Raw genomic sequence first — 25,387 nt, 5'->3', positions numbered from 1 at the left:
CTTGGGGTGACTGTCTGATTCCCATGTTTAAAGCATCTGGAAAAGAATTACTTAATGCTTCTTCCCTTGGAAGAAGTGGTCCCTTTGCTTAACCTGATGTACCTTCAAGGTGTTTGGGTTAATAAAACTGGGGTGAGTCCGGCCAGTGTGGCTCAGTGATTGAGTGTTAACCTATGAACCAGGAGGTCATGGTTCAATTCTGGGTCAGGGCACATGACCAGGTTGTGGGCTCGATCTCCAGTAGGGGCGTGCAGGAGGCAGCCAATCAATGATTCTCTCTCATCATTGATGTTTCTATTTCTCTCTTCCTCTCCCTTCCTCTCTAAAATCAATTAAAAAAATTTTTTTTAAAAACGGGTGAGGGGTGCCTGCAGGGGTGCAGTGGAAAGATCCTTCAACAAGATATGGAGCTGACATCTGAGCCAAGAGAATCTTGGTAAGGAAGTCTTTTTCTCCACTCTGCCCATGAGCTAAAAACTAGAGGTGCCCTTGAGAAGGACACAGAACATAGAAGAAACATCTGCCAGCAGGCCGTCCACCGGAGTTGATGCAAAGCAGAGGAGCTCCAGGGAAAATGGTTTAGATGGAACTTGGTTTCTGGCCTCTTGCTCCCAAACCCCCCTGCACAGAGCCACAAGTGGCAACAGACTCCACTCTCTCTCAGTTCCCAGGCCCATTGAGATTTGCTCAGGAAGAACTCAACAGTCTACGGGCCCTCCACCTGCCTTCAAAGCTCAGCTCCCACATGGCCTACAGTGCCTTGTTCCGTGTCTGAGACCTACCATTTCTCCCTAGGTGTCTGAGGACCAGATGGTCCCTTTTCTTCATTCATCCCTTCAGCCAAAATTGCTGGAGCTCTCCCCCCATCCTCCAACAATGTGCCACAGCATCATTCAAAGCACTAGAGCCCTTGCTCTCCAGGAATGTGCACTCTAGTTGGAGTGCAAGCTAGACAACAGGCAACTAACTAAAAATCCCAGATAGTGAAAAATACTAGAATGAAAGTAAACATGGTGGAATGATGGGGGCCAAATGAGGAAACGTGGGCCTTCTTTAGAATGGAGGTCAGAGTAAGCCACGCTGAGGGAGTAGCACTTGAGAGGAGAACTAAGGAGTGTGTGAAAAGAAGCAGCCACATCAATAAACTGTCAAACCCTCTAGGCCAGCAGTTTTCAACCAGTATGCCACAAGAGTTTTAAAAACATGCAACACCTGACTATTTAGTCAAGGGCACTGACCTCTTTTCCCTGAGATTGTCAAATAAAAAAATGACAAGAGCCAACCGTCTGGTGTGAATAAATAAAAATTATACCTACTTTTTGCTCAGATTGGCAAAAAATATAATTTTTTTGGTGTGCTGCAGAATTTTAGTAATTAGTTTATGTGTGCCATAGGATTTTTTAAAAGGTTGAAAATTACTGCTCTAGGCAAAGAGATTCAGATATTTGTGGGGATGGGGGAAGAGTGTGGTATATTGGAGGCATGCGAAGGTGGCCCCAAGTGGCTGGTCCAGAGTGAGAGAGGACAAGAGCAGAGGGAGATGGCTGGAGAGGTGGGCCAAAGCCTAACCACTCGGGGTTCTTGGGCTTGCGCAGGCTGAGTGGGCAGCGGTTATAAAAAATAACATTGTAAGCTCCATGAGAATCCAACACATGGTTTTAAGCAGAGCAGTGATGGGATCCAGTTCATCTTCTAAGAGTCTCATTCCATGTGATAAGGGTGGGACAGGGACAAGATTAGAGACAGGGAAACCAATTAGGAGGCCCCTGTGGTGAAAGATCTGAGACGTGATGGGACTCAGACAAGCGTGAAAGCAGCCCTGGGATACAAGCAGCTGCAGAGGGAATGTATTATGGAGTTAGACCTGCAGATCTGCTGGTTAATCAGGTGTGGGGATGAGGGAAGGAAGTTGTTGGCTTTGAGCAGTTGAGTGGCTGGTGGTGGCATCTACTGAGGGGGAAGGACTGGGTGAGTAGCCCCAGACTTGGGGATCATGCAGTGGGAACAGAGTTAGGAGGTGTGGGGTGATGAAGGTTTTCCTCTAGACATGTTGAATTTGAGACATATCAGATATGCACATGAATGTCAAGCAAGCAGCTGGACAAACATCTGGTGCCTGCGGAGATGTCTAGGGTTGGTCCCTCTTTCTGTGTCGCTATTCTGCTAGCCTTTCATGAAGAAGACAGAAAAGACTTCAGCTTCCATAAAAAAGGGATGGAGATTTGAAGCTCCTGTCGGATTCTTGAGAGCTGAATGACTTGGGCCATGGTGTTCCATTCCTCCAGACTCTTGTATGCAAGCTGATGGAGTTGTTTTTGGAGATTCTAAAGGTAAGGCCTCCGTAGGTACACAATGCACATTAGCTTCTTTCTCTTCCCTGTTCTTGCCACTCTAGTTACTGCCCAAGTCTTGGGCTTCTTGGCTCCAAGGAGCTTCCCTTTCCCAGGGCCTGGAGTTTTGTTTTCAATCAGAGAATCACTCACCAGATATTGACTGCTCAGGAAAATCTCTTCCCCCAGATTTCAGGGGAAATTCCCCAAAATGTTCTCTTAGTGACGGAAGGAGACTCACCCTTAGACAACTACATGCTTCTTGGCTTTGAGCACTGCAGCTGAGTTCGGTCTCCAGCCCTTGGCCCACCTAGGTAAATATGTCCCTTCCCCATCCTGCCTGTATTCTTGACCTAAACCATCTTGCCTCACTCCTCTCTAGATTACTAGAAGAAGTCGCTGACATGTCTCCCTGCCTGTGCTCTTTGCCAGACATATTTGTCCCCAATGATCCCATTATGCTCATAAAAATGAGTACAGAGTCACCTTGGCATCTTAAGCAACGTGTAATGTGTCCCTGGATCACCATTCTGAACTTCTCTTGGCCCCTGACTTTACATATGGTCCATATGTTAGCTGAGACACTCTGACTTTTTTGTCTCAGGACCCCTCTGCACTTTTAAAAATTATTGAGGACCCCTAAGATGCTTTTGTGTATGTGAGTTCTAACTTTAATTTATACTACACTATAGATTTAACCTGAGAAATGTATTTATTAACTAAACAACAATGAGTCCATTGCATAACAAAAGTAACTTTTTTTTTTTTTTTTTTTTTTTACAAAACCAACTGTTTTTTCAAATCCTTAGCAAGAACAGACACCCTGGCTTATACTTTTGCAAATCTCTGAAGCCTGGCTTAATGGAAGACAGCTGGATTCCTATCCCTGCTTCTTCACCAGATCTGCTACAATATGTTATTTTGGTTAAATTATGTGTAGAAAAATCCAGCCTTACACCAACACAAGAGTGAAGAGGAATCTTGAGGACCCCCCCCCCCCCCAGCGTTCCTCGGGGCTCCAAGTGGGTCATGGACCCATCCTGAGCGTTCTTGTTTAATCAGGCTCTTCCCAGGTCTCTGAATAAGGCCCTGTCTTGCCTGCTCCCACCTGAACTCATTCCTGGGATCCTTCCTCCTCCTGTGGAAACGAACCCCTGGAATGCTAATCTAGACCCAGGTCAGGTGTTTTTATAACAGACTGAAGAAGCCACAAGGCCATGTCAACCCAAAAATAAAAGGCCAAAGTGAGAGGCAACACGCATTTATTTGAGATCCAAAAGAAGAACTATTCAGGAAGCACTGATTCCAGCAGAAGACCAAATAGTGTCCTGATTAGGAGGCAAAGGCTATGAATATTTATGAGAAAGGGAAGGCGAACAATTACATCAATAGAAGGGAGGCATTTCTACTGGTGCAGATATGCTTAAAATAGCGATGCTAATTCTGAACAATGTTTTTAATTATCAATCCATGAGTCATAATATCTGTTTTCCTGATTATCTTTGCAAGATTGTTTGAGACAAAATGTTGGTTTAGACCCAGTCCAAATGTTATTTTGCCTGGTTTTAACATTCCAGAGGTTTGAGGCAGAAGACAGTTCCTCTGTGATGGCAGCTACAACTCCATTTTAAAGTGGCTTCACTTATATTATTATTTATACCCATGAAGAGCCAGCAGAACCATGCCAGTTAAGAGTGGACACCTGGAGGACTGACAAGCTAAGCTGTCTGTGACCCAGCTCTGCCAGCTTTCCTCACATCCAGAGCTGGCACTGGGCCTGTGCCAGAAGACCCACAGAAAGGGGCATGTCTGGGTGGATACAGTGAGTCTGCAGGGTCTGGTGGAATGCAGACTTGCATGTGCAGGAGGGAGGGGAGCAAACATGGTGTAATCTGTCCCTCCTGCACAGACCCAGGGGCTGATGTCTGAGTCCTAAGCAGAGAAAGACAACAGACAGATACTTAGGACGTGGTTTCATGAGAGATTCACCCAAACACAAGAGCTCAGTCCTGTTGTCTCTGAGGTTGCAGGTGAAAAAGTGGGATCCAGAGTTGGGAAGAACAGCGTGCTCCCCAGTTGGCACAGAACATCTGGCTGCTCTGCCATGTAAAGGCAGCCTTGGCAGTGTCCCACTACAGCATCCTGGGCACTGAAAGGGGGATCTCCTGGGGGATGCCAGTACTGATAACAATAGCAAAACTCCTGTTGGGTTCGTGCATGGAGAACATTTGCAAGCACTCTTGCTGGGCTTCTGGGATAAGTTTTGCAAGGAACTAAGAGATGACTCAAGAGAAACTTGGCTTGGCCGCATTTCTGTATTAGGTGTATTTCTTGTCTTCTTCCAAAGTCTGCTAAACACGGCTGCTCAGTATCAGGCACAAATCAGGGTGTGTCTTTACCATGAGGGGGAGCGCATGCCTCAGTCCAGAGCACAGGCCCTTCTGTCCAGGAGCCTCCGTGCAGACAACAGAGTTCTGGGAGCTGCCCAGACGGCCATGCCCATCCCACCCCTCCACACAGTGCCCATCTAGCTACTCCTTCCACCTCCCCATCCCTCCCAGCCAGGAGAAGGAAGACCCCACATCACTCCTGTTCTGGACCCTCCCACCCCAATCTTGCTGCCTTAGGAACCACCCTGCTGCCCAGCACTAAGTCATGTCCGGGTCATTTCTGCCCTGGCCCTGCTTCTCAGCCCAGCATTTCCTGCTAGAAATTAACAGCCATTACTACTAATGCACCAAATCAGAGCTGCTGGCACCCTAAACCTAACTCTGACCCTGGCCTTCAGACTAGGTCACTCTTCACTACCTTGCCCTTTTCCATGAGGTCTCCATACTGTTTCCCTTGTCCTCCGGCTCCTTTTCCCTCCTCCTCCTCCTCCATTTCTGCCATAGTTGACAAAGCATTACATTTGGGGAGGACGATCCAAACCTGGCTTCATCTTTAACCCCCAATGTAGCCTTCAGCCAGCTGGTAAATTGGCCAGCCTCTCAGTTTCCTCCTGCTTGTAACTGTGATGGCCCTGCCCTCCCCCTGCTCTGGGGGTGAACAGACTTGCACATCCACGGCCTGGCTCAGGCCTGCTTTGCACAGATGCTCAGGAAAGACACATGCATGCCTCCAGCGCCCACACTCACCAGTGGGGGCTAACCAGCCCTTGCTGTCCTTTCTGTGCACAGAGCTCTGGGCTTTGATTCAAAGCACGCATCTGGATCTGGAACTCCTGTGGCCATCATTCCCTCATCCAGTCAGCCAACAATTGCTGGGCCCTGCCGTGTGCCAAGGCATGCGTTCAGGCATCAGCCTCCCAGCCATGGGGGAGACACACTCCTAATTCCCAGACAGCTCATCCTCTGGCAGGGGAACAGATGTGGAAACAGCAAGGAGGGGCTGTACCAGAAGCATATGCCCATAGCCTCCAGCACCCACCCCCACCCCAGTGCACCTGTCTCTGCCACTTACTAGTCCTAGGCAGCCCAATAACCGCTCCAAGACTTAGTTTACCCATCTTTAAAGGGGGGGTGCTCCTGATTTACAAAGTCATTTCAAGTTCCTGACATAGAGGAACGCGCTCGGTGAGGGCTGCAGGTAGCTCAAAATTGCTCCAAAATGAGCCCTAACAGCTTCTCAGTTCTGCATGTGGCTTTCCTAGGAATCATTTGAAATACCTGAAAGAACAATTTCCGCTAAAACAAAACACAGCACAACAAAGCACACAAGCTCCCCTGGAAAGCAGAGTGAGCATTTCCTGAGGGTGGCTTGCTGGAGCAGCTCTCTGCCCCCAGCTGCTCCCTCCCCGGGGCTCAGAGGAGGAGATGCTCCTTTGTAGCCCAGCTTCCCACTCCTTCCCTCTGCATAGCTCAGGGCTGTGTACTTGGAACAAATTGTTCTGTTTGAAGCAGTGACTCCGCCTAAACATCCTGATTACACAGCTCCCCCAGCTTTCCGCTGCTATTTCTGAGCTGGGAGCAGGGAGGAGGCTGACGGCATAAAATCACCTCTAATAGGTGATTACGGATTCCCAGAGCTTCTTAACTGCAGCTTCTACATGCAGAGAAGCATAAAGGGAAGACTCCCGTGCCTCTGAGCGGGGAATGGCATGCCCCTGCCTGCCTAGCAAAGCAAGCCAAGGGACACTTGGTCCCTATGCAGAAGCAGACTATAGCAAAGGGAGCAGAAGGGGACACCTCCTGAGTACCTTCCATGTTGCAGACAGCCAACTCTTTCCAAAACGCTCATTTAAACCCACAGTGTCCCAAAAGGTGAGTCTAATGTCTTCTACTTACTCCATGGGTTGCCCAAAGTTATGTAGATACAAGTGGAGGAACCAGGATTCAAAAACCAGGTGGGTCTCATTGTAGAAGCCTATTTCACCCTAGTCCAGCCTCCTAACGAAATCTCAGAGAGTAGAGAGGGATGTCTCATGATGAGGTGGGGTCTCAGGCCACTGATTACTCTGGGATATCTCTTTAAGTTCCAAGTTGGCTGTATACAACCTAATTCAGCAAGGCCACCTACCTAGCACATCGGGCCTAGAGCTCCTGAACTTCGAGCCCCTGCAATTCAGAGAGGAGATGCCACCTCTGCTCACCAGAAACTGTCAATCTCCCCTACCCCTCCCTCTGCCACAGCCTTTGTGTCACCTCTTCCATGTGCTTTAAGGTAATCCAATGTGTTTATTAATTAGTCATCATTATTGACTTGATATCCTGCTGTCATTTAAATAAACTTGGTGAAATTAATGAGGCCCTCTAATAACGTGCAATCTTCTTGTGCTAATTAATTTTTGGTGGACAAATTCATTGTTAATACAAATAGCAATATTAATCATGCCAAAGATCAATATTTGTGTGGGAAGTAAGCTCTGGAGCCTAAGAGAAAGGACACTTCAGTGATGGTGGACGTCAGGAGAAGTCCTGAGACTGGCCAGAGGAGATGAGCTTGCCTGAGAGACGGGCTGCCAACAGGTGGGGACCAGGAGAACTGTCCCCAAAGGCAAAGTCTGTGGAAGAACTGGAGGTGGCAGTAATTGTGGCTGCCTTGGAGACTCCTGAAATCCAAACACTAATACAAATTTAGAGACACTGAAGGATCCGCCATTGGCTTCTCCACCCACCTCCAGCCACATCCACATCCACCTGATCTCCACTAAGCATGGCTCAATCAACACCTTCTCTCAACACCTCCTTTCCCGTCTCTGCTCACCGCTTCACTTTCCGTTTACACTCCCACCATCACAAGACCTCCCTACCCATATCCAGCCTCAGCCCTCCAATCCAGCCTCCAAACCAGAGGAGAAAATTGCTCCTCTGCTAAGGACTGTCCCAGGGGTTCCACCCTCTAGAGTCCAGTCCAAATCCTTTCTAGAACACAGCTTTTTTCATGGCATTCAAGCCTTCCAAATTTTAACTGTCATTATCTCGCCAACCTACATCTCACATGCTTGACATGCTCTCAGAACTCTTCCCTCATCCACCATTTCAGCTAGTTAACGCCTACGCACTCTCCACCCTTAAAATCTCACTTTTTCTAGGAGCCCCTTCACTGCACCCCTGCTCAAAGCCCCTCCTTCCTCTCTAACTCCTGGGCTGCCTGCTTGTATAGCTCAATCACACTGGTTATATTATAGTGTTCAGTTGATGTGTCTTTGTTATGCCCTGGACTGTGAGCCTCTCGAGGGCATGGCATTTGCCTGATTCATCTCAGACTCCACACAGCCCCGTGTCCCATAAATGTTTGATGAACAAACACATGAGCCCATCCATCCTTGCGGGAGAGACAGGGAGGTAAGCTGGGACTAGAATCTCGGTTACAAATTGAAAGCCAGGGTGTGAGGGGCATGTGGTGCTGCCTGCAGGGGTCTTGGGGGCAGTTTACATTTCTCGCTAAGTGGACTAACTGCAGACCAAGGACATTTATGAGGAAGTGGTTAAAAGAAACAGGCAAGAGTGCAGTCGCCTGCATCCAAGTCCAGCAATTACCGCCATTGCTGGCTGGAGCTACAGCTTGAGTGGATAGGGAACAATTACCAACGGAGTTTGGCTCAAGCTCTCAAGCCCTGCATGAGAGAAGGGAAGCAGAGAGAGTGAACTGAAGCAAACCTGAACTGTCTCCAGGAGACATATTCAGGAGGTCCTGACAGGCAAGAAAAAGCAATTACCAGGGAGGAAAGGAGAGCCAGGTTCCCTGCAATTCCATGGAGGGGACTTGCTGAAAGGGCAGCATCTCCTGCTCTGAGAAGTGTTGGCCTCTTGTTGAGGACTCAGAGAAGCAGGGATTCCCATCACCCAGCACTGAGCAAGCTCTCGAGCCACACACACATCAGGGCTTCTCAGAGATTCACAGAATCTGGCCCAGGGACTGTGGATTATAATTCCTTTAACATCCAGAAAAAAAAACTTACTGAGCCCCTGCCATGGGCCAGGCACTGTGCTAAGGGCTAACTCTGGAAAAGTCTTTCCTATTCTGAGTTTCTAAAATGTTCACCTTCGATGAAGTCCCAGGAAGAAAAAAGAACCAAAGAGCTGTTGGGCTGGGCTGGAATTTTTATCTCGGAAAGATTTGGCAGCCTCTCTTCTGCTTGATGGGAAGTGGGCTAATATGAGAGCAGGGATTCTTTTCCAGCACAACAAGGGAAGATTATAGATGTGAGCGAAGCTTTGTTTAGGTTGAAAATCCAAAACTTCTCTCAAGTAGAGCGAGTCCAGTACATCAGGAGGTTTAATGCCCCGGGGAAATAAACGTGCATTAATATTCAAAGACAGTGCAATTCACAACTGATGCTAAATTAAACCATGAAGTGCAACCGTGCTAATTGGCAAGATGCACATGACAGACAATAAAAGGGTAAAAGTTCATTTCTTACTGCAATTAATTATAAAGAGGATTTTTAGAAATAAAGGAACAAACTCCCATATTCACCATATGGATCCTAAGGACTTAGATTGGCAAGCGCTCTTCCTGCTCGCTATGACCCAACAGCACCGTCTTCCACAGGCCTGATGTGGAATGAAGTGGTTTTTGAATACTGACATGTCAAGACATGAATTTCAAATCCACGCTGGTATTTCCATGCAATGAAATACATCTTTGAGATCACGTATAAGGTATGGCAAAAATCCTTCAAGTAAAATAAATATCATTGGGCTAGAATTCTTTAGGAGGCGCTAGCTCTCTGGATATGGTCAATATGAATCTTCTTAAGCCTGCTATCTACTAGATATTATGAAGAGAGCAAGACTAGCCCCTCATGGACACCAGAGTCTAACTGGTAGAAAGACAAGGAACTGAGGGGCGGGGGCCCGCAGAGAAGAGCAGCAATCAGCTTTATTAAAGTGCTTAATATCTGCCAATGTACAAGGCACAGTTGAACTTGAGACACAGCTCAGATGTGAGGCAAGAGTAGAATCCTATCAGTGCCTGTCTTTGCTTGGGTTCACCCAAAACAGAGATTGGGGTGTGGGTGTGCTACTCAGAAGCAGCAGTGAGAGGCTAGGGATGTGAGGGAGGGCAGAAAACTCATATATGGATGCATTATTGAGGTCACCACTATGTGCACTTGGGGCTCAGTCCCACCTGGGACCTTCTGAGGAATATACAGGACACCTCTCAGAAATGTCTACCCAAGACCAACCTATTGGCCCTTAAACACATGGGCTGAATGTTACTCACCTCCAAGCTGAGCGTATATGCCGATGAGTGAGCTCCTACTGATGTCAGAGGTATGCGAGGGGCACTAGGGATAGAGAATGAAAGACTATTGAGGGTAAGCTGTTAGAAGCCCACTCAGGAATGCTCCACCACCACTATAGCTGAAACTGAATGGAGAGACCAGAGGCTGTGAACTGGGGCACCGGAGTCTGTAATACTCTCTCCAGTTGGGAACAGTGAGGCCCATGTGGGGAGAGAGTGAGGTCCATTTTTCTAGCCAGCACAGAAGATGACAGCCCTGGCCCATTAATACGAGAGAAATAACCAGCTCTCCTTAAGAGGAAGCCCCAGGTGCAACTCAGTACACTTAGCTCATGGGAAGCCGTAGAAAGACAGTGGCTTTGCTTCTATTGTATCATGTCTTCTCAGCAAACTGCAGGCAGCTTTTCAGCACCTAGATGTAGCACTTCCAGCAGTGAGAGTCAATATATAGTACCTTTTAAATCCAGGTGGCCACTGTAATGCCAAGTGTATTGATTTGTGAGGGCTGCCTTAACAAAGTACCACAAACTGAATGGCTACACAGAAATTTGTTATCTCTCTGTTCTGGAAGCTAGAAGTCTGAGGTCAAGGAGCAGGGCCGTGCTCACTCTGGAGCCCTCAGGAGGATCTGTCCCAGGCCTCTCTTCTAGCTCCTGGTAGTCTCAGACACTCCTTGGCTATGGCAGCATAACTCCAAGTCAGCATGGCTTTCTTCCTGTGTGTGTCTGCCTCAAAATTTCCCCTTTTTGTTAGGGCACTAATCATATTGTTTAGGGCCCCACCCTACTCCAGTATGACTTCCTCTTAACTAATTATATCTGCAACAACCCTATTTCTCAATAAGGTCACATCCTGAGGTATTAGAATTAGGATTCAACATATGAGTTGAAGTAGGGGGGTAGACACAATTCAACCCATAAAACTAAAGAATGGATTCCATACAAATATTTATTCAGTATATGCTCCAAGTCAACAAGAAATTCAAAGTAGTTCTTCTGCCCTGGAGAGGTTCATGATCTTTTTGGAGAGGTAAATCATGTACACACAAAAAAGTAGAGAAAGATGTCAAGTTCTGAACTGTGTACCATATTTTCCGGCGTATAAGACGACCCCCTAATTTTTACAGTTAAAACATAGGTTTAGGCCTATATTCGCTATATAAGACTACCCCCCACTTCCGAGGCAACACCCGTTCTTTTTTTAATAGACCACCTCTCTGACTCTGGCCAATCTGAGCAGGCTTTTTACTAGAACACAGTGTAGCTTCGGGTACAGAACATGTATAATTTGCATGCATAAAAAGCCTGCTTGGATTGGCTGAGTTAGAGATATGGTCTATTAAAAAAAGAACTGGTGTTGCCTAGAAAGTGGGGGGTAGTCTTATATAGCGAATATAGGCCTAAACCTATGTTTTAACTGTAAAATTAGGGGGTCGTCTTATACACCGGAAAATACGGTAGTTGGCACAGTCCTTCATTTCATCTTCACATTTCTCTGTAAGGACTTTTGTGCTCCAGTGTTGCAGATAGGGAAACTGAGGCTCAGAGAGGCTAGTGATTTGCCCATTTCACAGAATTTGTGGAAGCCTCAAGATTCAAACCCATGTCTTTTGAACCTGAGCCCAGGATTCTTTATTTTGTCTCAAAAGTGCTCCCTCAATGTGGAAAAGAACCAGGAGCCATGTCCTTAATTGTTAGCATTTCCATCCAAAAAAGTATCGGAGGTGAATGATAGCATTCCGTTCTTGTTGCTAGGCTAAATCAGCACACAGAACAAAAGGTGTAGTAGTCTGACACACACACACACACACACACACACACACACACACACACACACACACACACTATAGACCAGGGGCTTAAACAACAGGAATTTACTTCTCAGAGTTCCAGGGGCTAGAACTCTGAGATCCAGGGGCCAGCAGGTTGCTTTCATTCTGAGGCCTCTCAGCTTGCAGATGGCTGCCTTCTCTCTGTGCCTCACACGGCCTTTCCTCTGTGCACACATCCCTGGTATCCCAAATCTCCTCTTCTTAGAAGGACACCATCTAGACTGAAAAAGAGCCCACACTAACAGACTCGTTTTAATTTAACCACCTATTTAGAGGCCCTATCATCTCTAACAGATAGCAGACCTATCATCAAATATAATCAAAATCTGAGGTCCTGGAGGTTAGGACTCCAACATGTGAATTTTGAGGGGACACAAAGGGAAGCTAGAATTTTTTGACTCTTTCAGGGAGATATTCATCAATTCTAAAAAGATAATACTGAGCTTGGTTTCTACCTCAGGGCTCAGTCACAGCCAAGGTGAGAAACCAGCCTCCTGAGCTCCTGGCCTCCTTCCTCTCCTGGAAGCCCTCAGTGCAGACCTGCCCAGTGGCCATAGGCTCCACCAGGACACAAAGGTAGCACCTGTTCAGTTTCCAACTGAGAGTGACTCGCTGCTCTGGAGTTGACCCACTCTCAGTGACATCAGTATGCCTTCTGTCTGTTGCCTGTGAGAACTAGGCTCTTTTCCCTTTGCTGACATGAAACATAAACCAAACTCATTCGGTCAGTCATTCAGTCATCCATCCAACATGTATTGAGCACCATGATCTAAGCTTTGTGCAGTTATATTGTAGAGAAAACCTGTATTTAATACCAGGCACAGTTGTGAGACCGTGACATAGACAATCTCCTATTATCTTCACAACAGACCTGAAAAGAAGGCATTATTTTTCTTCCGGTTTATACTTGAAAAAAAAAAATGAGGCACAGACAGAATAAGCAGCTTACCTGAAGAGCGATCTTCAGGGTAGGACCTCCCTACCTGGGTCCCCCCCAAAAAAAGGACTTGTTGGTTTACTGACCCACATTCCAGACTTGGGGCAAAGGTCTCTCTGGTTAAGATTTCCATTGCTTAGGAAGTCAAACGTAAAGAAGATGTTACATTCTCCTTACTATTTTGTTCTGGGTTGTATTTTAGACAAAGTATTTTCTGCAATTAAACTGTAGCTGTATTTTATTTCCTTTACCATTAATCTTGTATAAACTGTAACATTAACAACTCTCCCCACCACCACCCTGAGAAACCCACCATCTCTCACTGGCGTTTACTGAAAATCTTTGCTTTGAGATGCTCTACCAATAGCACTTGAGCTATTTTTTAGATGTTTCTCTCCTGCTCATTACAAGAATGCTAATCATCTTCTTCTTCTTCTTCTTCTTCTTCTTCTTCTTCTTCTTCTTCTTCTTCTTCTTCTCTCCCTCTCTCTCTCTCTCTCTCTCTCTCTCTCTCTCTCTCTCTCCCACCCCCCTCCAACCAATCATCAAAGGACTCCAAGCTCTCCACACTGTGGTGGAGGTGAAATTCAGACTGTATTTGCTAGTGTGACAGTGCTCTGCTCACACAGAATTATCTGATGATGTGGTATTAGAGAATTAGGTCAAATAATCTGGATAATAAATCTTCTGGATTAAAGAATCTGTGGTTTTCTCGCTGACCAATATTTTAAAAATTGAATTACAGTCAGACACACACAGCATAGTCATTGCTCATTCATTCCAAAACTTATAACGTGGGCATACTAAGTATTCGGGAACTCTTGTGGGCACTGGAGAAACAGAGCTCTGGCTTCCCAGGAACTGGTGGCGGGGGAGGAAGGTGAGAAGCAAAGCAGATGGATTACGACAGCACCATGGGGAGCCAGAGGAGGAAGTGACAAGCTCTGCCCACAGTCAAAATGGATTGAACAAACAAGGTGACATCTGAACTCATCTCGAAGGGTGGAAAGGAGATTTCTGAGTGCAGCATCATGGGAATGAGAGGGCCTTCCAGGCAGAGGAAGCAATATGTGGCAAAAGGTAGAATGTGTTCAGAGAGGTTTATTTACCTGTAACAGAGTGTGCACGGCATAGAGTGTGCATGAATGTGCTGGAGAGTCCCCCAGAGGCCAGATCCTGCTTGGCTTGAATACCAGGCTAAGGAGTTGATCTTGACATTGGAGTTCAGTAGCTTCAAACCATGTTTCATGGTGCTAAAGCTACTTTATCCACTTCAAGAAGTAAAGACTGGCAGTGGGGAGTGCTGAGTTATTCACCTCCACTTTAGTCAAAGCAATTTTGGTTCAAGTGATGACGGCAGACAAGCTTATAAGGATGGGAAAGAAAGAAGCACAGATTCAAGAAGCATTTCCAAAGTAGATGCATTAGACAAGGTTCTTCAGAGAAACATAACCAACAGGATAAATACACACAAAGATTTCTTATAAGTAATTGAAGGGATTGGTTCACATGATTATGGAAGCCTGCAACTCCCAAGATCTGCAGTTGGCTAACTGGAGACCCAAGAACATTGATGCCTGAGTCCAAACACCTGAGAACCAGGATGGTGTAAGTTCTGGTCTGAAAGCAATCAAGCAACCCACTCAAGATGCAAGAGGAGCCCATGTTTTTGGTTCACACCAAAGGCAGGAAAGGACCAGCTTGTCTCAGTTCAAGAAGTCAGGCCAGAATTCCCTCCTACTCTTGAGAGTAAGTGAGAACCTGTTAGTTCTTTACCAGCCTTAGGGAGAGCAATCCACTTTACTCAGACTACTGATTCAAACCCCAATCACACCCAGAAACACTCAGAATCATGTTTGACCAAAAGTTGGGCTGCCTGGGACCCAGTCAAGTCAACACATAAAATTAACCATCCCAGTGGAATTAATAAAATTGAGAATCAAAAGGAAGTTTGGGGGATCAAACACTGAGTCAGCACAGCATGGGGCGACAGAAAGGTGGAGGGAGAGCCATCCCCTCCCACTGTGTTTCAGAAACAGGGCTGGCTTCCATAGATCTTACCAACACCTCCCCCACAAGCCACTTTTGAAGAAATCTGAGTAAGTGTCCTTTTTTAAAAAAAAATTTTTTTTAAAGAACCTGGTCAAAAACCAACCTAGCTCCACCCACCGAAAGATCCAGAAACTAGCTGCTTAATAAGGACCCAGGTTCATCTAATGACTGGTGAGAAACACCTGTGGGCTGCCTTGGGTCTGGAGTCACTGAGCATGCTCATCGGGGAATGAAAGAGCCTCCCAAAGCCCACTCTCCAATCTGGGCTGGATAGCTGAGCTCCTTTCTCTTCCTGCTGAGGCTGCCAGGATCCATTCTCTTTTTTCTGTATTCTGGCCCCACCCATATATCTGCTCCCATCGCCGTCTCCTCCATGGTGTGCTGTCCTTTCCAAGCACGACAAGCACATTGGCCCAACTCCTGCTAAAAGTTGCAGTACTTTGCCTGCGGGACAAGTCTCAGTAGATTAGAAGAATGACAAGCGTGTTGAATTTACAAATCTGTTCCATGTGCAGAGGCCTTTCAGTCACTGACTCAGGTTCACATTTTTCCCTTTCTGACGTATCCCCAGAATCTCTAAGGCTCGCCATGGTCCTGACTCATTCTGCAAAGTGGAGCTCAGCAAGTTTCCCTGCCCCTCAAGCCCCTGCCATCTCTGGGCCACCCAAGACACCAAGGTGTCTTATTCCAGAACAGGGCAGCGGGGCAGGCAGAATGGAAAGGTCTGTGAACTAGGGGCATTGGAGAATCCCCTGCCCAAGTAGATCATTTACTCCTCAGTCACTGCCCCCTTCTGGGCCTCTGCCCCACACAGAAATGTGCTTGGGGACATAATTTGAACACATCCCTAAATGTTTCTATGCTATGGAATGACTGGAATGAAACACTAACAGTTCCTTATCTCCCAATTCCACACCATTTACTTAAGATGAAATCTGATACTTCAAATCCATACGGTGCTGTTTTCTTTCTGCTGCCTCATCATGAATTTGTTCAGCAAGAAATCACTCTTTAAATGCGTTGCTGTCTCTCCCCAGCCTTCTGCTTCTGGAGTGTGGGTTTCTCCAAAGGCTGCCATAGTGATAGAACTTCCACTAGGAATGCTTGCGAGATGGCTGACCCCCTTCTGAAAGCATAGCACGGAGAGGAATGCCTTTGGAGTCAACAACTATTCAGCCATTGAGTCACTTGACATATAAGTGTCAACTGTGTGGCAGCGCTGCCCTGGGTGTTAGGAATACATTAGTGAATGAACGAGACAAACATCCTCCCTGCCTTTATGGCACGGACATTTAAGTTCCTTGATGTCCTTCAGCTGTGTGACCTTGACCCCTCTGAGTGTGACTCCTCTTCAGGTCTATCAGGAGAGTGATGTTAACGTCCTAGAGTGTTGCACTAACCCATGGTACAGTGCCTGGCACATTCTAGGCATCCCAAAGCCGTTAGTTGACACAGGGAGGTTTTCCATCTTGACCTGGAATTCTTGGGGATACCCTCCAGTTGATGGGCATGGCACAATCAGATTCAAACTGGAAGTTTATGACCCAGTCTGAAAACACTCAAAACATAAAAATTCATAGACAATAGCAGAAAAGCAAATATAAGCCTCTTTATGTGGTCCCCGGCTTAATTTATTTCCAACTTCGTCTTAAGTGGTATTTCTCGCTGATGTATATGAAATGGAAAATATCTAACTAGAGTTAATTCCTGGTGAATGATCCAGATTTACACATCAACTCCCATGGGGGCCCCTGAGCAGGTCAGCGGTGCGCTACTGCCCCCGTGTGGAGCAAGCTTGGCTAGCGAGGCTCTAGGAACTGAACTGATGTTAGCATAGGTTTTGGGAGGGGTTATTTTTTTCAGCAAGAACACTTAGAACAGAGAAAATGGACTCTCAAAAATCCTCTTTATCCAAGATCAAATAGAATAAAATCCAATTAAGTCAGTGCAGATGTCGGCTGTTAAACCAACTCCAAGGCATATCCCTCTCCTCCCTCCTGGGGCTCTTTCCCCCCTTGGCATGCAATGGACATCAGGCTCCACAGACAACGAGTGGCTCCATTAACCGCAGAGATAGGGAAGCATCCCTACCCTACAGCATGAGCATTTCACATGTGCCCTAGAAAGTGAGGGGAGATGCCCAGGATTCCCAGTCTCTGCCTGGAAGAATCTCTGGGGCATAGTTGTTCTGTTGGCCTGAGTTCTTTTCTCTGCCCATGAGGCTCCTCTGCCTGCCTCTGCCTGCCCTCTGCCTGCCTCAAGCCAGCATAATGGATCTTTGTGCTGTTTAGGTGAAGAAACATTGACTAACTGTGGCTCATAACCCTAATAGGCGCCCAAGATGTAAGGAGCGTATAATCTAGAAGACTCTAACTGAGGAGTGAACTGACATAGTGCAGGGAAACTAGGCAGAAGGAAGCACAGGTACCATAGGGCACAGAGGAGAGGGCCCGCCCCCAACAGGAGGCGTGAAATGCCTCTCTGGAGAATGACAACTGAGCTGAGCTGAATCTTTAAAGAGGAATCAATTATCCAGAGAAGAAGCAGGTAAATGAGAGTCAGAACTCTGCATTACAAGCAGAGTGCTGAGGGGTGAACATGCACAGCACTTTGGGGAAACGGAATGTGGTTCAGCATGATAGGAACACAGGGTCGGGGCGGGGGACAGTTCAGCAACTGGGGACGTTACAGAGGTGATTGTGGCAGCCACTGCACACTAGACTAAACACGTGAGATGAAAAGATGGACCACAGAGTGTTACAGAGCAGGGCAGGGAAGTCCTACCGCCACCAGGGCCCCTAGGGGCAGATAGGTTGGAGGAAGGAGCTGAGAAACAACAGCAGCCCACTAGGAGGCTGTGACACAGTCTAGGCAAAAAACGACAGAGTGTAAATTAAAAATCAGAAGACCTGATTAGAAAATTATTACAGAGAAAATCATTGGGTCTCCGGGATTGGAAAGCCAGCCTCATACTCTTCCTAATGGCCCCTGATCCAGATGAACAAAGAACGAACTCTGCTTTTTATCTGGTTCTGTCACCGCAAAACTGGCCAGGCTGCAGATTTGTTTCATCTCTCACCTCTAGGCCAGGTCACCAAGGCCTCTGTCTCTCTAATGGCCACCTGGGCCTGCCCCTTTGATGGCTCAAACCCCTATCAGAGATGGGAAATCTCTGTGCAGGAGGATTTTGAAATCGGTTGGGAATCAAAGGTGAGAATCATGAGTGGGGATCATGAGGCCTTCTAACAGCACAGCAGCCAGCGCCACCTGAGCTTGGGCCCAGGTGCTTACTCTTCCCCGGGTTTCATTAGCTGGTTACTCTATAGACAACCCAAACTTCCTCCTCAGAGTCCCTGAGTTTTGTCAGCTCTCTGTTATATAGGGTGCTCAGAAGTATCATCTTTAGAGGGACAAGATAAGGCAGGGGAAAGAGTCAAATTCCAATACTAGTTGTACAATCTGGACAAGCCACTTAGTCCCTCAGAGCCTCAGTTCTCCTGTGGGTCCAGAGAGATTACACCGGGCTTCCTCCTGGGACAACTAACTGTGAGGGAAGAATGAAGTCATAGAAGCGAAAGTGCAAAGCACTGAACAGATGGTTCTAATTGTTTCCATGCAAATGGAGGTGTATGGAGACCAAGACAGGAAGCCCTGGCTCTCCTCCCACTCCTGAGTATAAAATGAGTACCTTTCAAAAGACCACAGCCAAGAGGAATGGCATCTGTGCTTGGGTGTTTGGGCTGATTCCTGGTACTTTAACCAATATATAACAAGTGAGAACACCCCAGTATCTTTCCTAATGTTTCCTAACAGAGTTTTGCAACCAAGAAAATGGTAGCTTTCAGACATTAAAGTGTATATATGCACTAAAGAATTTACCCATTCTATGTCAATCTACAATAAAAATTAACTGATATTTTTCTCATCGTTTTGAAAATTTCAATGTTCAAGTGGTTAAAAATTTTGTATAATTGGCAATTATACTCAACATCGTAGATGGATCTCATGACATGTTGAGTGAAAAAAGATAGACACAAGAGTATGTATTTATAGTTCAATTATGTATGGTACACGTGATTCTATTAAGATAAAGCACTAACACGGGCAAAAGTAATCTGTGCCATTAGAAATCAGGATAGCGAGAATAAGAGTAATGACTGGAAGGGCAGAAAGAGGGGGATTTCTGGTGAGATGATACTGATGTTTTTCTTGACGTGGGTGCTGATTAGGCAGGTATTTTTAGTTTGTAAAAATAGATAGAGCTATGCATTTACAATATGTATACTTTATGTATATTTAAATAAGGAGGAATTTTAAAAGGATATTCATACCTACTATAAGAAAAAGAAAAAGAAAAAGAGCTTTGCCCCTTATTATCATCCCAAGTCAATACCAAGAGTATCCAAATGATGATGCTAACATTTCTATCACTTTGTCTCTGAGGGATATCCTTTTGCCTGACCATTGACAGAGCACAGCTCTGTGTGACTTCTTAGAATACAGCATGAGTCAAAGGTAGCAGAAAAAGTCAATGTAAATGTCAGCTCTTCCAAGAAGGAATGGCTCATCAGAGAGGTCCTTAGTGCTGTTTAAGGACAGCCTTCGCCAACCTTTCGGACATCATGGACCACTGGTTGGCAATCACTGGTTTAGGGCATATCCAACACATGTACAATCTTGGGACTGATGCTTGATCCAAGGTTCTTAGTGGAAATGGACACAGGCTTCTCTTCTTCATCAAATCTTTTTTTAATTTTTTATTGAACTTATTGTAGTGATGTTAGTTAAGAAAACTATATAGATTTCAGGTGTACAAATTCTATAAAATGTCATCTGTATATTGTATTGTGTATTCACCACCCAAAGTCAAATCTTCTTCTGTCACCATTCATCTCCCCCCTCCCTCCCTTTACCTTCTTCTACTTCCCCTCACCAACTTTCACTCTGGTAGACATGGTACTATTGTCTGTGTCTATGAATTGTTTTATTACATACATATATATATATATATATATATATATATATATATATATATATTTTTTTTTTTTTGCTTAATCCCTTCACCATTTTTACCCAGTCTCCTAAACCCCCCTTCCCTCTAACAGCTGTCAGTTTATTATTTGTATCTGAGTCTGTTTCTATTTTGTTTGTTAGCTTATTTTGTTCACTAAATTCCACACATAAGTAAAATCATATGGTATTTGTCTTTCTCTGATTGGCTTATTTCACTTAGCATAATACTCCCTTGGTCCATTGTAATGTCACAAAAAGAAGTAAGATTTTCTTCTTTTTAACAGCTGGGAAGTATTCTACTGTATAAATGTACCACAGCTTTTGTTATCTATTCATCTGCTGATGGGAATTTTGACTGCTTCCAAATCTTAGCTACTATAAATAACACTGCAATGAACATGAGGTGCATATATTCTTTGGAATCAGTGTTTTTGTGTTTCTTTGGATAAGTTCCCAAAAGTGGAATCACTAAGTCATAGGGAAGTTAATTTTTTGAGGAAATTCCATACTGTTTTCCTCAATGGCTTCACCCATCTGCATTCCCATCAACAGTGCAAGAGAATCCTCCTTTCTCAATATCCTCACCAACACTTGTTTATTGATTTATTGATAATAACCATTTTCATTGTGCTTTTAATTTGCATTTCTCTGCTCATTAGTGAGCATTTTTTCATATGTCTGTTGGCCATCTGTATGTTCTCTTTGGAGAAGTGTCTATTTTTTAATTGGATTGTTTGGTGTTATTTTTGGTATTGAGTCATATAAGTTCTTTAGAAGTTTTTATATTAAACATTTATCAGATGTGTCATTGGTGAATATGTTCTCCCATTTTTAAGTTGGATTATTTATTTTGGTGTTGAGTTGTGTAAGTTTTTTAATTGGATTGTTTGTTTTTTAATTGGATTGTTTGTTGAGAAAGACCTATGGATCTGATCAGCAGCATAATTATACTAAAGCTGTTCTTTGTTAATCCTCACCTGAGGATATTTTCCATTGATTTTTAAAAAGAATGGAAGGGAGAGGGAGAGACAGAGAAAGAAAAAATCAATGTGAGAGAGAAACATAGATTGGTTGCCTCCCGCACTACCCCAATCCAGGATCGAGCCTGAAACTGAGGTATGTGCCTTTGACCAGAATTTCAGCCCTTAAATCCATGGGCCAATGCTCTATCTTAGCAAACAAGCTACAACCCGAAGCTGTTTTATTATCGATCAATGGTACCTTTTGAGGATCATATAGCTTGGTAGGGAGCAAACATAACAGAAAAACAAAAACAGGGAAGATACGTTTGAAAATAGAAAGTACTGGATATAATCATAGTTTGTCTATCTTCTAACTATGTGACCAGAGGCAAGTCACTACATCTCTGGGCTTTGGCCTCATCAGAAGATTAGAGGGCAGAGGAGGGGGGGGGGGGGCAGGGAGGGGAGAGAGAAAGAAAACAAAAACAAAAATCGTCTCCCTAATTTTGTGAGATAATGGACTTAGTTACCTAGCACCATTCCTAGAAAATATGAACATCCAACAAATGTTCATCCTTAAGAATTTTAGTTCTTAACAAAAACAGGAGACCTGAGCAAGCAACTGCTCTTCAGAATTTAAGTACACTAAAAAGAGCAGCAAAATGAACAAATGTGGCAAATCCCAGATTTGACCCAGATAAGTAAATTTGCTGAATGATTCAATAATAATTGAACTAAAAAGTTGAAATAATAACACTTGCCTTGCTCAGGCCCTGAATGAATACCAATGTATTATTCATTATACCTGAACCCAAGCCAGGGCATACACTAAGCCAAATGACTATTTGCTCTGGTAGTGTTCCTAGACTTCCATTAATGGAGGAGTGAACATCATGGTAGCTTGTTGGCAGTCAGAGAAGAGTCCTTTGATCCTTGAGCTGCTTCAAGTGCAGGAATCTGATTTTCTCCCAAGTGTGAGATGTTTAAGAATTTCCCTCTCTGTCTCACACCAGCAGGGAACTTCCTAAACAATTCTCTTCTGAATGCAAGCACAATCTTTAGAAGGACCTTTTCTGGAGCCCAGACTCTCAATGAACACAGTGAAGATTCAGAGACTGGTATTGGCTCTCTAATGGGGAGCTTTAATAAATAGTCAAGGGCTTCTCTTTGAAGAAGAATCTGTTGATTGGTATTTTACCTCTCTGCCATAATCTATACCTATAATTAGTGTGGCCATATTTATAATGGAGATTGGGACAACTGAGTGTTAATAATTTAGCAGGGCCACCACACAAAAAAAGTAATATGGTTATTATACTGTCAGAGTCCCTCTTTTGTGATTTCCAGTTAGGTTCTTCAAGACACTTCAGAAGCAATCTGAGAAGATGTCTACACCCCTCTCCCCATCCTTCACAGTTACTACATCCATCCCTAATTTCACAGCAATAATTTTAACAGCTTGTCTATGTTGAGACTCCCTCAAATATTCAATTAGCTTCCATATACAAGCTTTCTTTTTCCATTCATATCGCATCAGTTTATATAATAATTAAATTATGTAATAACACATGTAACTGGCATAAATACAACTGACTCTTGATGAGCATTCAATTCAGCTGAGAGCAGTGGTACATGGCACAGCCTAGTAGCTATAGAGATCATTATAATATGAGTTAGTGTGTTTCCCAGAGGTGAGAGGCAATAAATCATAGTGGTTAAAACCAAGGATGGTGGTTGAATCCAAGTCCCAGTTCTGCCACTTAATAGCTATATGAACTTAACCTCTCAGTTCCCCCATCTATAAGATGAGGTTATAATAGTATCTACCTCATGGAGTTGTTATGAGGATTAAATGCCTTAATAGAAGTAAGTGCTTAGAGAGTACGCCTGGAACATAGCAAATACTATGGGAGTCTTTGATATTATCATTACGTTTACTATTACATAGAAAGCATTTTTAACCTAGTGAATTGGTTAAGTGGGGCTTGGTTGAAGGAGCTTCTGCATGTGACCAAAAATGTCTACATTGTCTGGGAAGAAATATATAAAAGATAGTGAGTCAGCCTGGAATTCAGAGGGAAGGTAATTATATCAACAGAGACTGAGAGAGGCCCATCCTCATGATCATTTGGGAGAGGCCAAGATATCTAGAAATGGGACTCTGATGGATGACTCTGTAAAGAATTTTGGGACTATCAAAAGAAGGGAACTTCAAGTAAATGGTTTGGTCTACACTAAGGCAGGGTGACTGGAGAAATCACACCATGTTAAAAAATAATGGTTGGAAACGTGTTGGGAGGGAAGGGGAGTGATGCAGGTGAGGCCAGACAGGTAAGTAGGGGTCAGACCCATCCTTGGAAGAAATGAGGGTAGATGTGGAAGAGGGGCGCCGGAGCTGCTCTGGTTAACGGCAGGGGGTCTACTTAACAAGGGGGGCCAGGCCATGGCCATATACCTACTCAGCGTCAAAGTCAGCAAAACTACCTCGACCTGAAACCCAAATAATGGATTTGAGCCCTAATTTGCAAGAACAGTTCAGGTCTCTGTGCAAGCTGTCCATCACATCTGGTTGTTAGCGTGTTTACAGCAGGATATAAACTGATGTTCAATTACCCACGGAACTTTATCATTAAAACAGAACTTTAAAATATGCATGTAGAATTTTTAAAAATAGCTTGCACTAACGAAACCAATTTTTAAAAGTCTGAAACAGGGCTTTGCCAGGTTTTCAAAGCCATCTGTTTTCAAAGCCTACCTTCCTCCTTGTTTACCGCAGTCTGTCTGCTGTTTTAACAACCTCCAGTGGGATTTCACACGCCTCATTATGCAAAATCACTGCTTATGCATTCACTCTGCCACTTGCCTAACTAATCTCAACTCATAACACCTTTCTGTGGAAGATCCCCAGTCTGCAGTTCCCCTACAGGGCTGTAGATCAAGAACAGTGGTAGACAGTGTCGGAGCAAAATAAAACGCATCCTCCCGTGTATAACAGTTATGAGACAGGCTTGATCTGAGCCCCTACTTGAGGTGAGAAGCAAAACAAGCAATAATGATTATAACATAAATTCAAAATCTCTCTATTCAAAAAAAAGGGGGGGGGGATTTTGCATCAGGTGTAAATTAGAAAGTCAGCTTTGATTCCCATCATCCTCTGCTCTCCTCCTATTAATTATCCATTTAAATATTTTTAATTTCTTTCTCTTCATAAGGCTTTGCACTTATCCTCTTTCTTAATATATTTTTATTGATTTCAGAGAGGAAGAGAGAGGGAGAGGGTGATAGAAACATCAGTGATGAGAGAGAATCATTGATCAGCTGCCTCCTGCATACCCCACACTGGGGATCGAGCCCTCAACCCAGGCATGTGCCCTTGACTAAATGGAACCTGGGACCCTTCATCCTCAGGCTGATACTCTAGTCACTGAGCCAAATGAGCTAGTGTGGGCCTATCATCTTTTGATTTAGAATAGTCAGGGGCTTAAGGTCAAATCCTAGTGGTTCTGTTTCTCAGCTGAATGGCCTCTTTAAGTGGGACGTGTAGGGTGCATAAGAACCACTAATCATTGATTAAATGTTGAGCCAGGCAGATAGGCACCAGTGACAGAACCGTCATGTTAAATAGCCACCAGAGCAAAGACTGGATTTCCCATAGATATATCAGTGTCCCATTCAGTGATGCACCTTCAGGAGACCAACCAGTGAAATGGGCCCCAAATCAGATGCATATGGAGCAAAGTAATGAGCAATGACTACTTGAAGTATGGGGGTCCCTGGTCTAGGGCAACGATTCTCAACCCTTGGGTTGCATGTGGGAATCACCTGGGTAGCTAAAAGTCACCAGCACCCAATCCCCAATACATCTCCTCCATTCTCATTCTGTTACATAGGCTGAGGTCTGAATTATTTGATTTTTTTTTTTTTAGGAAACTTTTATATTGAAAAATAGCATGATACAATAAATGCTACAAATCTCCGTTGTACACTACAACAAAATTTTTTAGAAAGTGAATGTATCCATGAAACCACTGCCCAAAATAAAACATAGAACATTACCAGCATCCCAAAGCTTTCCTCCTACTCTTTTCAATCCTCAATCCCCTCCCTATAGGTCACCACTATGCTGGATTCCATCATCATAGAATTAGCTGCTGTCAAACTTCCTATAAGTGCAATCATAAAGGATATATTTTTTCTTTCTTTTGGGCTGACATTTTTTGCTTAACATGAAGTCTGTGAATTTCATCCAAGTCATTGTGTACAGCAATAATCACTATATGTTATTTCATTCTATATTCCACAATTAATCCATTATCCTGATGATGCATTTTGGGTTGTTACCACTTTGGGATTATTATGAATAATGTTGCAGTGAATGTTCCTGTACATGACACTTGGTGCTCAGTAGTTTCATTTTTCTTGAATATATATCCAGAACTGGAATTGCTGAGTTAAAGCAATTATAGGTTTATCTTAGTAGAAAATGCCAAATAGTTTTCCAAAGAAATTGAACCAGTTACATGACAGTCTAGTTGTTACACTTCTCATCGGTTTTATAAGTGTTGGTTTA

The sequence above is a fragment of the Pipistrellus hanaki genome (genome assembly GCF_964339955.1).
Source record: "Pipistrellus hanaki genome assembly, chromosome: 4".
NCBI classification, from domain to species: domain Eukaryota; kingdom Metazoa; phylum Chordata; class Mammalia; order Chiroptera; family Vespertilionidae; genus Pipistrellus; species Pipistrellus hanaki.
The sequence above is the reverse complement of the archived record's forward strand: the minus strand, read 5'-3'. Positions refer to the sequence as shown.